Consider the following 14,641-nt stretch of genomic DNA (forward strand, 5'->3'; position numbering starts at 1 on the left):
AGTGTGTTCACAGCTGACCCAGGTGCACAATTTGTTGTGTTATGGCGGCCAAAATGATAACACAATTTTAAAAAGCAATTTAGTCTGCCACTACACAGCTCAATGGGACTCATGCCATCGACCTGTGAAGAAACAAACACGTGGTCAGCAGATCTCACACAGTTTTGCAGCACATTCATGAATACATGCTGTGGCTGTACACGGTGTGCGTCACTCAATTTAACAACTGTTAAGCAACCTCACTTGGCAATTTTTTTTTTTTAAACTGCACATACTATTATAATCCGTTTCATTTTGTCTTGGGGTATTGTTTGATTCTTTCATTCATTTCTAAAGGGTCTGTTTCCAGGCGTTTGCAGCAGTGCTGTGTATGATTATCCCCTTGTTCAGTGGAATACAGCAGGGACCAGCACAGAGGATCAAAGACAGGAAGCACCTCTGGGCGTAGAAGAGCTTTACAAGAGGGATGGGCCCTTGGAAAAGCGTTACTCTGACTCGGGCGATGTCCTTGCTAACAGGAACTTCCCCTGGCAGCCTTTCCGGTCCCATTCATTCTCTGGCAGCACAGGATCCCAGCAGCTGTCAGTCAGGATGCCGCCATCCAATCAGTCTCCTGTAAAGTTCTGCTGCATTGCCCATTCCTCTCTAAAAGACCTGTAATGAGGGCGCGCCTGAAATGACCGAAGCACAAGTAGCCCTGAGCCTATCCTCCAAGCACCATCAGATACCAGTGGCAAGATGCCAGCCACCTGTGGTACAAAAGCTGAGAGAAAAGTCATAATCATGGAGCCACTTCTTTATGTAACACCCACTGGGATAATCGTGTGCAATACTAGGGGCTGTTGGGATTGGACAGCTGTTTCCACAATTCCCTTTCACAGGAGACCCAAACACTGCTCCTGCTATCCAGGTACAACACTCGCCTTCTGTGATTTATGCCTCAGAGGATTCTGCTTGTCGTATTTGTTGTTTGCAGAACTGCAGTCTAGTGTCACAATTTTAACTGCATTGCAGGGCATGTGTGAGCCACTGTAAGGGCATCTGTTGGTTGCTTTGTAAACTGCAGTCTAACAATACTTATGTAATCAATGTGTGCAGCTTGAACTTTTCTGCACATGACAGCTTCTGGAGGCATAACTTTTAGGCATTAGGGACTATTTCAGTAACACTGGGCATTAGGTAAACGTTTTGCTCTGTGTAGGGAAGCATATAATGAGCAAAGTCGATCAAATATTGATGTATAGGAATAGAAAAGAATTTGAAACATCAGTCAATTCCTTTCAGGGCCGCTTCACTTGTGGATGGAAATCCTCCACGTTCATGTTTGGAGAAGGAGAGCCAGAGGGATTAACAGCTGCCAGAGCTTGGGAATGAGGTTGATTCGGGAACTCTTAGTCATTGGCACAGAGGGGTAGGCATCGTTGCCAAAAATACCCTAGCCAAAGTACCAGCACCCAGTTCACATCTGGAGAACTCCTCTTGGTGAAACTACCGCTCTCAGCAGAACGGACGTTCTTCATCCACACTATCTATGGACCACCTGGCCAATTATCCTCCTTTGAGAATGACGTAACCTGCTCCCTCATGCAAAATACAAAACTTAACTCACAAATACTACTCCGAGGCGATTTGAACCTAGGCTTACATGACAACCTATATACCAACGCTCTAGCCATCCAAACTACTCACCTAGAACTCGGTTTCTCATTGAGGATTTCAGACCCAACACACTGTAAAGGCAGAATCTTAGATTGGGCAGCAAACCTCAACAGTAACACCAAAACACTAACCAATACACTGTGTGCTTGGTCTGTGTGCTTGGTGTGACCATAATGTCATTCCCTTCGAAATCCCTGATTCCAAACCTTCATCACAGAAGGACACCCAAGCTCCGCCCACATTAACTCAGAACAACCGCCTAATATCCTTAGAAAGCATTCTCCCTTTAATTCAACCTATTACTCAGTAACAATTGCCTCTGGATTTAGATCCTGCCACTATGGTAGAACTTTATAACCAGAACCTCTTAGATTCCCTGGACCAACTGCCCCCTCCTTAAATTAAGGAAAACATAACCTGTAGCACACCTCAATAAATGGTTCACTTCTGAACTGAAATCACTATGCAAAGCTAAAAGAGTGTCTTGGAAAAAAAAACTCATTTCACAATAAGGATAAATTTGTAAGCGCCTCCACTTCTTAAAAAACTGCTATCCTAGAAACCAAAAGAGAGAGTTACAATAACGGAATCTCGAATGCCAGATCTAATACTAAGGAGCTCTTCACTATCCTCAAAGAACTGGAATCTCCTATCACACCACATGCAATAAAGATGCCCTTTGGTGTACCAACATAGAAAAGGCTATACTCAATAAAATCACATTACTCCAAACTAAAATTGAAGCAAAAAGAGCTAGCATATCGACTTCTGCCAAAACGAGCATTCTAAACTCTATGCAACATAACCGAAGCCCACAATCTGCTTCATGCCAGTATTCCTAACACAGCCTTTAAATTCCCGCTTGTCACCTCACTAGAGGTTGAATCCATCATAAGAAGCCTTAAACCATCCAGGTGCCCAGGGGATATATGCCCAACCACCATCATAAAAGAAGGTGCCAAAGAATTTGCTCCCTTCCTCACCTCTTTTATAAATGCATCCTTTGCCTCCTGCACTGTCCTGAAATATCTTAAAGACGCATGGGTCATGCCGCTCATCAAAAAAAGCAAACCTTGATCCTAATATCCCAACTAACTTTAGACCAATTACCACTGTGCCTTTACTCCTAAAAACTTTAGCCAAGGCCGCATGTATCCAGATTTAAAACCACCTAAAATCAAACAACCTCCTTGGCCTCCAACAATCGGGCTTCAGACCAAGACATGGGACAGAAACAGCTCTTTTGGATCTGGAAATCCAAATGGATGAGGCAAGGAATAATGGTAAGCCTGCTCTACTCCTCTTATTAGACTTATCGGCAGCGTTTGATTTAGTCGACCACAACATCCTAACTAACCATCTAACCACAGCTGCTTCATTCTCTAGCCAAACTGCAGCTGGGGTCAATTCCTTCCTGGCTGACAGATCCATGAGGGTCTTCTCCACCATCATCTCAGCCAATCCATCCCCTATCAGTTGTGGAGTCCCTCAAGGATGCTGCGTATCACCCACTCTCTATAACATAAACACAAAGCTATTGTTTGATCATCTAGATTATTTAGGTGTATCATAAACGAACTAAGTAGACGATACGCAAACACTCATCACTCTATCAGGCAACTACCAATCTGATACCACTCTCCTCAATGCAAAATTCAGGGATGCATGGCCAATCATGGCCTCTGTCTCAACGATGATAAAACTGAGATCCTCCTCATCGGTTCTAAACTAAGACTCAGCGAATTAGGCCCTAAATACTCTTCATTCACTATCAATGGTAAGATCATCAAATAGACAAGGTAGCAAAAACCCTAGGTTTTTATTTAGACTCTGCCTTAAACCTCTAAAGACAAATTAATGCCACTGTTTCTTCAAAGGCTTACACATCAAAACTGATAAATGCCTGTCGACCATTACTGAATACCAACAGCTGTCTCACCCTTGCTGGAGCCCTTATAATGTCCAAACTGGACTTTTGTAATACTCTCTACTTGGGCACCAGCCAAAGGAATCTGCACAAGTTACAAGTATTGCAAAATAATGCTCTCAGGGCTGCTATTAATATCCCTCGATCTGACCACATCACACAAATCAGACAAAACACCAACAAAAAGTTATATCACCTTCAGAACGTTCATGATCATCCACAAATGCCTCAACAACTCAGCTCCTAAGTACCTGATGAACACATTTTCCAGGAAAGACTCCACCAGGCCTACTAGATCCATGTATGCCCACTGTCTAAACATTCCGACCTTCAAACTAAACAATGCAGGAGGATCCAGTTTCCCGTTGTTAGCAGCTGAGACTTGGAACAAGCTTCCACTTGCACTAAGAACCGACCCTGTGTTCCTCTCATTTCAGAACAAAACAAAATGCTGGTTATTCTCGCAATCTAACTAAATAACCACTCTGCTCTATTGTGACTACTAGACCCCAGCTACCCTCTCAACTAAGCCTAGAGCCTTGGTAGGTCTCACGTCTAGGCCATCCATGACCATCTGTATTCCCACGTAAGCTCTAATTATGAAACTGTCTTCTCTGTACATTTTGTAAAATGCAAATATCTTCTATATATCGATAAATGTTAAATAGTTGTTATCTTCCAATGTATAACTCATTGTATTTTGTATCATACTGTATATAAAATTGTAACATGTACTTTAAGAAAAGCACCCAGATACCTTTGGGCTCGGTTCGCTATATAAGCAAATAAAACAAACAAACAAACAAGCCCATGACCTGTTTCATGTCAGTTCAAGAAGATTATTAATGATGAATCACTCAGTTCCTAAGTAAATGTCTCTGTGTCTCCCCTGGCAGTAGGAAACTCTTCAGAGAAATACTGCAAATCTTCAAGTATCCATGAGGCATGCACTGTTACGAGGGTACCAACACCGTCAGCACCCACTCTTTACAAATGCACCGTAAATCACACATGCACGGGTATTTAACAGACTTACAGTGATGGAAGCACTAGATGTGTGTCAAGCCGTGGCTTGAGCTGCACTCTGAAGCTGCGTTTGCTGGGAGCAATTGCCTTGAGCTTGCCCTTGTGCTGCTGGGACGTATCTAGCATTGTGATTAGGTGTTAAGTTTGAGGTGCCAAGAGACTCAATAATGTCTTCTTCCTCTCTATCCTCCTCATTGCATTTTTCTTTGTTAATTGCAGGTCTAGGGATGTAATCAAGATATTCTAGGGGGTAGGGGGAAGGGGCAAAGTAGACCTTTCTCTCCCTTCCTGTCCTTTCTTTTCTTTCTATAGATTTTGATCTTGATCTTGTGTCTTAATTTGACCTTCATGTCTTCCGGACCCCTTAATCTCGATTCCTCGACTCTTTTTGACTATTTAAAGAACCAATTAAAAACAGGCATTGGTAATGCGAGCAGTTTGGGCTTTTGGGTAGGCATGGAAAAGGCACTTGCCAGGCACTTCCGTAGTGTTATTAAGTGCCTATTGATGGTAGCAGGTGCAAGATCGCGCGTGTACCTGGGCATCTAATAGCAGTGCCTGGCAAATGCCTAATACTTATACACAAGCCAAAACTGTTGGCTTTGCCGATGCTAGTTTTTAACAGGAATTACGTGTAGGACAATCATAGTGCTTGTAAGTAAAGTGGCTAAAGGTATACCTGGCTAAATTGAGACATTTTTATTACACCCGTAGCATGTTTACAGCTCCAGTTAAGTCATTAACTCCCGGATGCCAAGTCCAATTCTGGCACAATCCTGTTGTAAGGCACCCCACTGCTCTAGAGATAGGTTTATGCTATAAGCAATACAAATAAAATAAAATAAGACTGCTTTGAGAAAACACTGGCAGGCACATTTAATGCAAGTCTGGATTAAAGCGAGCTCAAAGAGATCCTAGGAAGGTGTGCTTTGGGTGGGAGAGGCAGACAGCGGGGGGGGGGGGGAGAAGGGCCATAAGGATTAGCATGGCTTTGGGCAGTCAATGGGTGGATAAATAACCGGACACCTACAAGCTGTGTGTTTTTTCTCATATTCGCCTTCTCCCCTTTCTGCACTCTAATGCAATCATTTTAGCTTATCCCCCCGCCCCACGCTCCTGCCATGCTTGATACTCCCCTATATCAACATCCTAGGGGACAGAAATTATCAGCATCACCTAAGGCATGGCACCATGAGTGCTGGGGAAACCGATTGCTCTTACAAGGTGCAAATATGGCCGAAGTGACAGTTGGACAGAGGTCAGCAAAAGGTTGCTTTGAGTACCACAGCTGGAGGTGTCTGGACAAAAACTGCGAAAACATAGAACTGAGAGGCCAGGCCATTCCTAATGGATTAACACCCTGACTGAGTGCAAGCTAACCATAATAAATGTCTAGTCCAGTGACGCAAGCACTCACTGCTTATTTCTATTTCCAGCCTGTGCAGTCACAGGTTTGTAGCCTTAATCCTTCATCCTAGCTTGGTCCATAACTGAGGTATCATTATTCTGGGTAATGGGTACACTAGCTATTTACAGTGCTACGAAATGGAAAACGGTGGCAGTCACTGCTACATAAGCACCAAGTTGTTATTATTCATGCTATTGTTTCACCAAATGGAACTCAACCATCTCCTGGCCAATCAGAGGCTTGTGGCAATCTGTATTTGCACAAGCCCCAGCAAGAAAAACAAGTTCTGCGTTGTTCATGTCTTGTGCATAAAGCCAGCCTCAGCAGGTTCCAAGTGAACCAACAACTGGTCAGGGCAAGTCTGAGGGAAAACCCTGACATACGGACGAGCGTGCCTAGCAGTGACTGTCACGTGCAAGTGCCGCAGGACTGACAAAATTCCTAGCCCTACAAAAAGCTATCTTTACGGCAAGACACTACAGTGATACAGTGCAATCAGGAAGCGAAACCGATTGAAGGCAATTAATCATGCACTTGACATGGGTGGTCTCATCCTAAAGTTACCCTGCAGTTGCACAGTCCACATTCCTGGAACCCGGGCCCAGATCCACTTTTACTAGCGAGCATTCGCAGTGTTTTGAGCCTGCACAATTTTGGGGATATTCGGTGTCTCTGCACAGAACTCCTGAATTTTCACTTCTTCTTTTCGTTGCAGGAAGGGCTCTAATTGCTCTCAAAGAAAGACACTGTAGGCCCGAATTCATGGAATTATTTGCGTGAAAAATGGGGTACATGTGCGCCAAACTGCACGCAAATCCGCATTCATCGATTCATGGAACCGCATGTGCAGAACTTTTCCTGGAATTGCGTGGAGTTCGCACTGGCTCGGTACATCTGTACGAGCCATCGAGGGCCTTGGACGAGACTCCACACGGAGCATGGACATGGATTGTGCGGAGGGCAGGGAAGGGGGCGAACACCAAAAATGGGGAAGAACTTGCAAAAAAGTTGGCGTTCCGAGGGACAGTCTACAGGCAGTCCCTTGCACACCCACAATTGCGCTGCACTATATGTATTCATGGATTCAATCGCACAACCTCTAAGCTGGGAAATGCCCATGCAAGTCCTTCAAACTATCCGCCACCCGAAGGCAGGCTTAAATAGACTTGTGTGTAGGAATCGCAGCGCAGAGGTGGGCTTGCATGTCGGATTTCGGGGTGCATGTACACAACCGGGGATCCGGTCTAATTTAGGGGTGCACACACGCAGTTAGAGGGGTGCAGAAACGGTTTATGGGGCTTCGCACACAGATTTCCCAAGTAATTACTGAGTTATTTTTCATTTGTATGTTGTTGATTGCTGGATACAGTTACTGGGACCCCGCACAGGTTCCTTGAGATGCAGGTTTGCTTGCGGGGGACCCCATGCACAGTTTGAAGGGTGCTTGTATTCACTCCTGGGGGAGCGTGCAAGCTGTTCTGGCGTTTTTTGCTTTACGTATGGGTGTGTTGGGACCTTATCACTACATATTATCCCCACCAAAAATATTGCCGTATATATGGTTCTTTGGAACAGCCATAGGCGATATTTTTGGGGGGGATCATTTTCAAGGTTTTTGGGAGCGTGGGTGTCGGGGGTGTCCCCCGCAGGTTCCATGCCTTAATATCGCCGCAAAAATATGGGGGCGTTCCGGCTGTGACTTGCGATTACAGCTACTTTGCACTGTAAATTCCATGAATACGCGGGGCGTGCATTTTTCTTTCTGCGCGCAGGCTCGTGCAGTGTCCTTCTTGCAGGATTTCTGCACACATTTCCATGAACCGGGCCCGTATATGAGGAAGTTCAATGGTCATGCAGGACCCATTGCAGTACAGGCGGCATCAGGAAGTAGCCACTATCTGTCTTTCTGGTGGACACTTGTCTCTGCAGGTGTACTGCAAATCCTGGTGTTTTTGGGGTGAAAGATTAAGAAGTACTTTTGCAGTGGTGCTGTGCACTGTATTGCAAATGGTCATTGCTTCTAAATCAATGTGCATGGACTGATGCACAGTAAAGGGTCAGCGCAGCATGGACAGCACAGGTTGACAGGTATGGACTGTGGGTGCACATGATTTAAAATCCCACACACTAACTGACCAGCCATACCAATTAAGACTATTCCTCAGGACATAAAAGCAGGAAGAACATTCTGGAACACGTGGCTAAGACGTTGAAGCCAAGATTCAAAAGCTGTTCTAGACACTGGGTATGAAGTATTAAGCACTGGATAAGACGTAGCTCTTCAATACTTTAATAACAAAAAAAGTGAAAACCTTGAACTTAAAAAGCTACACAACATACGAATCAAAAACCACTCTTGAACTGCATTAAACACGTGTAACATGCTTTACTCCAGCCCCGTGCCACACTCTTCACAGACCCACGTTACGTTTACCTCACTGTATTAAAAGGAATTAAAAAAAAACTCAAATGTTTCCCTGGAACAAAAGAAACCATAACACGGCTTGTGAGGCTGTACTAATAAAAGAGGATATTTGGCACACATGTTGCTTTCCAAGTGATACAGAATTACCCCTTAAATTGTGTGGAAAACACCAGTGAATAACCCCGCCCCACCACACATTTGCTAATGATGCAAGAAAGTGCTGCCAAGGAGCCTGCAATGCTCCAGGAAGTCTGTCCTCCAAGTCTGCTCTACTTGCGCAGTAAAACAAAAACAAAACCGGACTGCCTTCCTTTCTCTACCACCCCACCCATTAGGGTAGTGAGAGGAGCCCCATTTGAGGGGTGGGGGGATTTTTCCATCACTTGATGTGGTGCCTCTATCCTGCGAGGTGCACAGAAGTTAAAACAACATATCGTTATAAGGTTCAACACAGTAAACTAAAAGCCTTAACTCTCTCTTCTAATCTCCAAAGAAAATTGCTATCTTGTGTAACAAGCATACATTAAAGCCAATCAAGTCATACTAACATCCATAACGCACTCCACATCCAATCAGGTGCTGCTTACAGCAGAATACTTAAACAACAAAACTCCTCAGCCATAAAAAAAAAAATAGACCAACACCCATAAGCAAGTACATGGACACTTTCGATCAGAACTGGTTTTAAATGTTAAGTTGTTTATGTTTTGAAATAAATAAATAATCATTACATGACTTATAAGCACCAGTATATTTTTGTAAAGCGGAAAACGAGTACAAAATACTTTTTAAGAACATGAACCTATGGTGGCTGCCATTTTGGAAATAAAAATGGCTGCCAAATTCAGCCCACAATACAAATGCAAAGAGAGTGCGAAATGGGTGTGGTGTTGGGCAGGAATGGGTGGGAATGGGTGGAAATTCTCATAGGTTTCACCTCCAAATAGGCGGAAATGGGTGGACACAACACCTACAGACTATGGGCCAGATTCATGGAATATTTGCCCGGTTCAAAGGGACTTTACACTGCCAACAAAATCCCTGATTCATGGAACCGTCTAAAGTGTATTTTTGCCGTGCAAAGTCCTGGCAAAGTCATTTTGTACTGCTAAATTTACCATGTGCCGACTTTGCACGGCAAAAATACATTTTGCACGGATCCATGAATAAGGGTTTGTGTCGGCAGTGCAAAGTCAATTTTCAGCAGTGCAAATTCACTTTAAACCGGGCAAATATTCCATGAATCTGGCCCTGTGTGTCCATCCTCATATGCCATCTCCATTTGAAAGACTTACAAGCCCTCAACTCATCTCCACTCTGAAGTTCTTATTTCATTGACAATAGTTGTGGTTTATAGGTGTCCGAAGCTACACCTAATAGCCCAAACTACAGACATTCCACTCTTCCGGTTGTTTATTTTCCTCCTTTTATTTTCCAAAAAACTTTGCAAGTTGAAATGTTTAAACAAAAGTCCCATCTAATGCGAATTAACAATGCATGTCCCCCTTTGTCAAGTACCTACACATCTCTAGTCTATAATTGATGTACATGAAGTACTCAGCTTTACCCCTATCCTGAGCACTTGGCGCCTTGAACTGATTCTTTACAATTTGCTATAAATGTGGTCCACCCTTTTACATGTTTTCCAGAAGCCGCCCTGCATTTTGTTTTTACTTGTTACAAACTTACAGTATTGAGCTCCCAAAAACACTTTTCTTCTGTTTAGGACAGAATCATAATTGACAGGATTCAATTTAAAGGCTCTCGTCCTCTTCGACTTTTCTTCTCTGATCCTGTCCTCAGCTTCCTTCTTTCTGTTTCCCTATTTTCCTAGAGTTTGAAATCGTATTATTTCTGTGGTGTGGCTTATTCTTTCTCTAAACTATTCTATCTAACCCCGCATTGATTTTGTACCCAATGGTATCCTATCCTTCCCTGTCTACCTGTGCTGACTCTATCATTATATAAAGCAGGCTATAAGTCAGCACAAGAAGAAACACCAACCTTCGTGAGAAGTACTCCTTTGAAACTCTTTGCAGGGGTTTCATGTAGGCCTCTTACCTTTCCTTTGTGTGCACACCAAGGTTTGAGGGGAAGCAGTGTGCTCCTCCCACTCAGCTGGCTCTGGCAAAATGGAGGCGTGATGGCACCAAATTGTACGAGCTGAAATCCATCAGCAAGTAATCACTCAGGAGCAAATGTAGAGGCAACATTTATTTATTTTTACACAGACATGAACTGGGAAACAGGCATAGTATCAACGCCCTATGTTATGTTATGTTATGTTATGTTATTTTGCACTTATATAGCGCCTTATATACCATTGATATGGTCTGAAGGCGCTGGTAGGTTGAACAACCTCAGGAACCGAAGTTCAGATCAGTAGAGAGAGTAGGGAGAGTCAAAGGTGCGTGTGAGCACCGGGTATGTGTGCAGCTCGTGCGGTACTTGTGTAATAGCTGCTTCTTAGCGGTAGATGTGGTGGTTGAGAGATCAGGAGAATGTGTTCGTTCTGGCAGGATTTATCCGGAACGGATGTGGCTGCGTTAGGCCTGAGGAAAACGCCTGGCTGGGGTGTGAAACCAGCAGTGTTTACATAGAATGATGTGGAGTAAGCGGTGGGTGTTAGTATGAGAACAGTTATACCGAATGGTGTCATAGTATCTCTGTGTTCTAGTTGAGTGGTGATGTACAGGAGAGAGTAAGCGTGGTGGTGTGATGTGATGGGTTATATGCTCTTTCATTGAGCACACTTCTAAATGCATGTTTCCCAGAGAGGGTACCGGGCGAACTTCTAAATACAATTTTCCATAGAGAGGCTATTGGGCACACTTCTAAATGCAACTTTCTATAGTGTCTATTGGGTACACTTATATGATCAACTTTCACAGATGCTATTGGGAACACTTCTAAGTGCAACTTTCACGGCGTGGCCATTGGCACACTTCTAAATTCAATTTTCCACAGAGGGGCCACTGGGCGCACTTGTCAAATCAATTTTCCAAAAAGGCCATTGGGAGCACTTCTAATTCAGTTTCCTAGAGGATATTGGGCCACTCATAAATGCGACATTTACAGAGCGTCTATTGGATACTCTTCTATAATGAACTTTCACAGAGGGTATTGGGCACACTTCTAAATGCAACTTTCTCAGCGAGGCTATTGGGCACATTTCTAAATTTGAAATTTTCCACAGAGAGGCTACTGGGTGCACTATTAAAATCAATTTTCCAGAGAGGCTATTGAGTACACTTCGAAATGCAACTCTCACAGAGGCAATTGGGTACACTTATAAATGCAACTATCCAGAGTGTCCATTGGGTATACTTGTAAATGCAACTTTCACAGAGGATCTGCAGATCTATAAATATGTCCGTCGAACACAGGCTTTTTATAGGGTTATTCAGAAGAGTCAGTATAACACATTTAGTCAGTTATATTAACAATGAAGTACCTGAGAGGCGTGGCCAGCAGCCGTACAATGAGGATGTGAGTTTTGCTGCTCCCGTGCCACCGGCCTTATTCTGCAACGATCCTGCATTAAAACTCTTCTGTGACGAGCCCCAAAGTAGCTCACCAAAGTGAGAACCTCTGCTGCACTGAATCGCACTGCAACGGCGCGAAACCGGATCATGGATCGGTTTCCCGAGCGAGCGCAAAGTCCAGGGACCCGAAATGAAGGCCGTTTCCAAGATGGCCGCCGTGCATTTGCAGTAGCCAGCGACCGAGGCAGAGGACAGTGAGCCCCTGAAACAAAATCAGACACCGGGCACAGTGTCTGCGGGCGCACGTGAGGAGCCAGCTCTGTGTCCGATATCCTGATCCCGACGGAGGTGTTGTGCGGCAGCTGAGGGCGGGCTTCGCCCATTCATCAGCGGCGGGTACCGGCCCACTGTTAACCGCTGGGCGGGCGCCTCTGCCTGTGCGGACATCCTGGAGCTGCAAGCCCGGGGCGTGCCTGAAGGACGAAGCGCAGAGTGGCGGCGCTCGGACTGTGGAAAGGCGCCCCTCACCTGCGGACCATTCCCCATCACGAGAGAGTGGGAGAAGCCCAGGCGGGCTCAGTGGTGGTGCAATGAGGGACGATCCACGGAGTGATAGCGGGCGCTCCGCTCGGTGTAGAGCGCCCGCACAGAACCCCCGGCAAACCGAGGCACGACCCCAACAACCCGACTCCCGAGTGTGCTGCGGGGCGGTAATGAGCGGGAGATGGTGGGATAGAGAGAACTGGCATTCCCCCCCTGGTTGGCAGACATTGAGATAAAGGTGCACACAAAGTTAGTGCGGATATAAGTAATCGCCTTGTATGCCACGCCTAGCGCCGCTGCAACCACCACCACAGCCCTGGCAACAGCGGCCTATCCTATCAACCAGCACTCCCCCCATCAAGACCCAACACCAGCCTCCTGCACCAACATCCTACTAAGCAGAAAGATGGGTAAAGATAAGCCCAGGAAAGTAGAATTTATCAATATGTATCTACTTCAGTGCCTCGCTCACCAGAGAGGCTCCCAGCGGCCGATCTAGATCATGTGGAAGAAAATATCTCCCTCAGAGACATAATGAGTGCCATTGCCAGCTCCAGGACCTCAATGGAAAAAAAGATGGACAATATTGGCGCAGACGTGTCCTTGTTGCGCCACGACCTGCAAAAGCTGACCTCCCGTACGGGAGAAGCAGAGACCCAAATCTTGGAAATCGAGGATGGCTTACGTGGAGTGAATCGACAAGTGTTGAGCATGTTAGCGTGCATTAAAACCCTGGAAACAAGAGCTGATGACAGTGAAGGCAGATCCAGACGCAACAATATCCGCATAGTCGGCCTTCCGGAAAAAGCAGAAGGGGAATGCATGGAACTGTTCCTCAAAGAATGGCTGGCAAACACCTATGACGCAGAGTCATTCTCCAGGTTCTTCTCTATAGAGCGTGCCCACCATATCCCAACTAGCAAGTTTACACCGGGATCTCCACCACGCACAGTCGCCGCCAGATTTCTGAATTATAGGGACAGGGACACTGTTCTCCAACTGGCGAGATCAAAGGGCATGGTCACATTTAACAGATCAAGGATAGCCTTCTTCTCTGACTTCACCAGGGAGGTGCAGAAAGCGCGTCAATCATTCGACCTGCTTAAGAAACGATTGCACTCGATGGGTGTTAAGTATGGGCTAATCTTCCCGGCCCAACTCAAGATATTCCACAAGGGCACAACTTACACTTCACTGACCCTAGAGAAGCGTGGAGCTGGGCTGAGCGTCATATAGAAGGGGACTGGAGCGTTGAGGGAAAAAAGAGTAGGGAACGCAATAGCCCTCGACCAGAGTGGCCACCGGAAAAAGAACCGCAGCAGCAACCACAACCAGAAAACCCGCAGCAGTGAGATGTATGAAGTAAGAGTAGCTGTGAGCAATACGATAGAGTCACCAAGTAATGTAACGCTATGGAGCCACCGCTCCCTACAGCAGTCTAATCACAGAACACATCCAGGCCGGTGGCTAATCAATCAAACACCTGCCCCCTGAACCAAGACTTAAGTTCCAGCACCACACAGAGGTGCTGTAAAGTTTAACTGTTCACATGTTGCTGTTGGTTCGACAGATGCTTCAGTTGAGGGTGGAGCGTAGGGAGGGGGGAGTTGGAGACAACGTTTGTCTACAAATTTTAGCATACAAAGGTACGAAGAGCAATGTAAACTTGGCCCATGCCGCCATTTCGCTGCAAAAGCACCAAAGGAAACACACCTGTGAGACTATACTTCACGCACCAGATGCCACCTGAAGCGACTCCAACCAATAGGCGCCTAACACTCATGACATGTAATGTCAATGGGCTAGGCTCCAGTATCAAGAGAAGGCTGGTGTTACGGCATTTAAATCGCCACTCCCCTGACATAGTCCTTCTGACCAAAACCCATCTGGCAGGAACCTCATGCAAATTTTTCCAAAGATCTAATTACCGCACAGCAGAACATGCAGGCTTCTCCATGGGCGCAAGAGGAGTGCTGATACTCATACATAAATGGCTCCCACTGGAAATCACGCATACCACACAAGACAAAGGTGGCCGCTATGTACACGTCCAGGCAACAATATGGAATCAAACCCTGGCGATCCTGGCAATATACTCCCCCCCATCTTTACTCAGTGCTCTCCTAGCAGACATTACCCCGATCCTTGCAGAAAATGATGCAGATACA

The 14,641-nt window shown here is 45.4% G+C and overlaps 1 protein-coding gene across 3 annotated transcripts in view; it reads left to right on the top strand.

Moving 5' to 3' along the window:
* LOC138516797 (histamine H2 receptor-like) overlaps positions 1-14,641 on the top strand; it is a 623,453-nt gene that overhangs the window by 386,165 nt on the left and 222,647 nt on the right. The gene's annotated exons all lie outside the window — the stretch shown is intronic.

This window comes from Ambystoma mexicanum, chromosome 6q, assembly GCF_040938575.1.
Source record: "Ambystoma mexicanum isolate Mex_15411 chromosome 6q, UKY_AmexF1_1, whole genome shotgun sequence".
Taxonomy (NCBI): Eukaryota; Metazoa; Chordata; class Amphibia; order Caudata; family Ambystomatidae; genus Ambystoma; species Ambystoma mexicanum.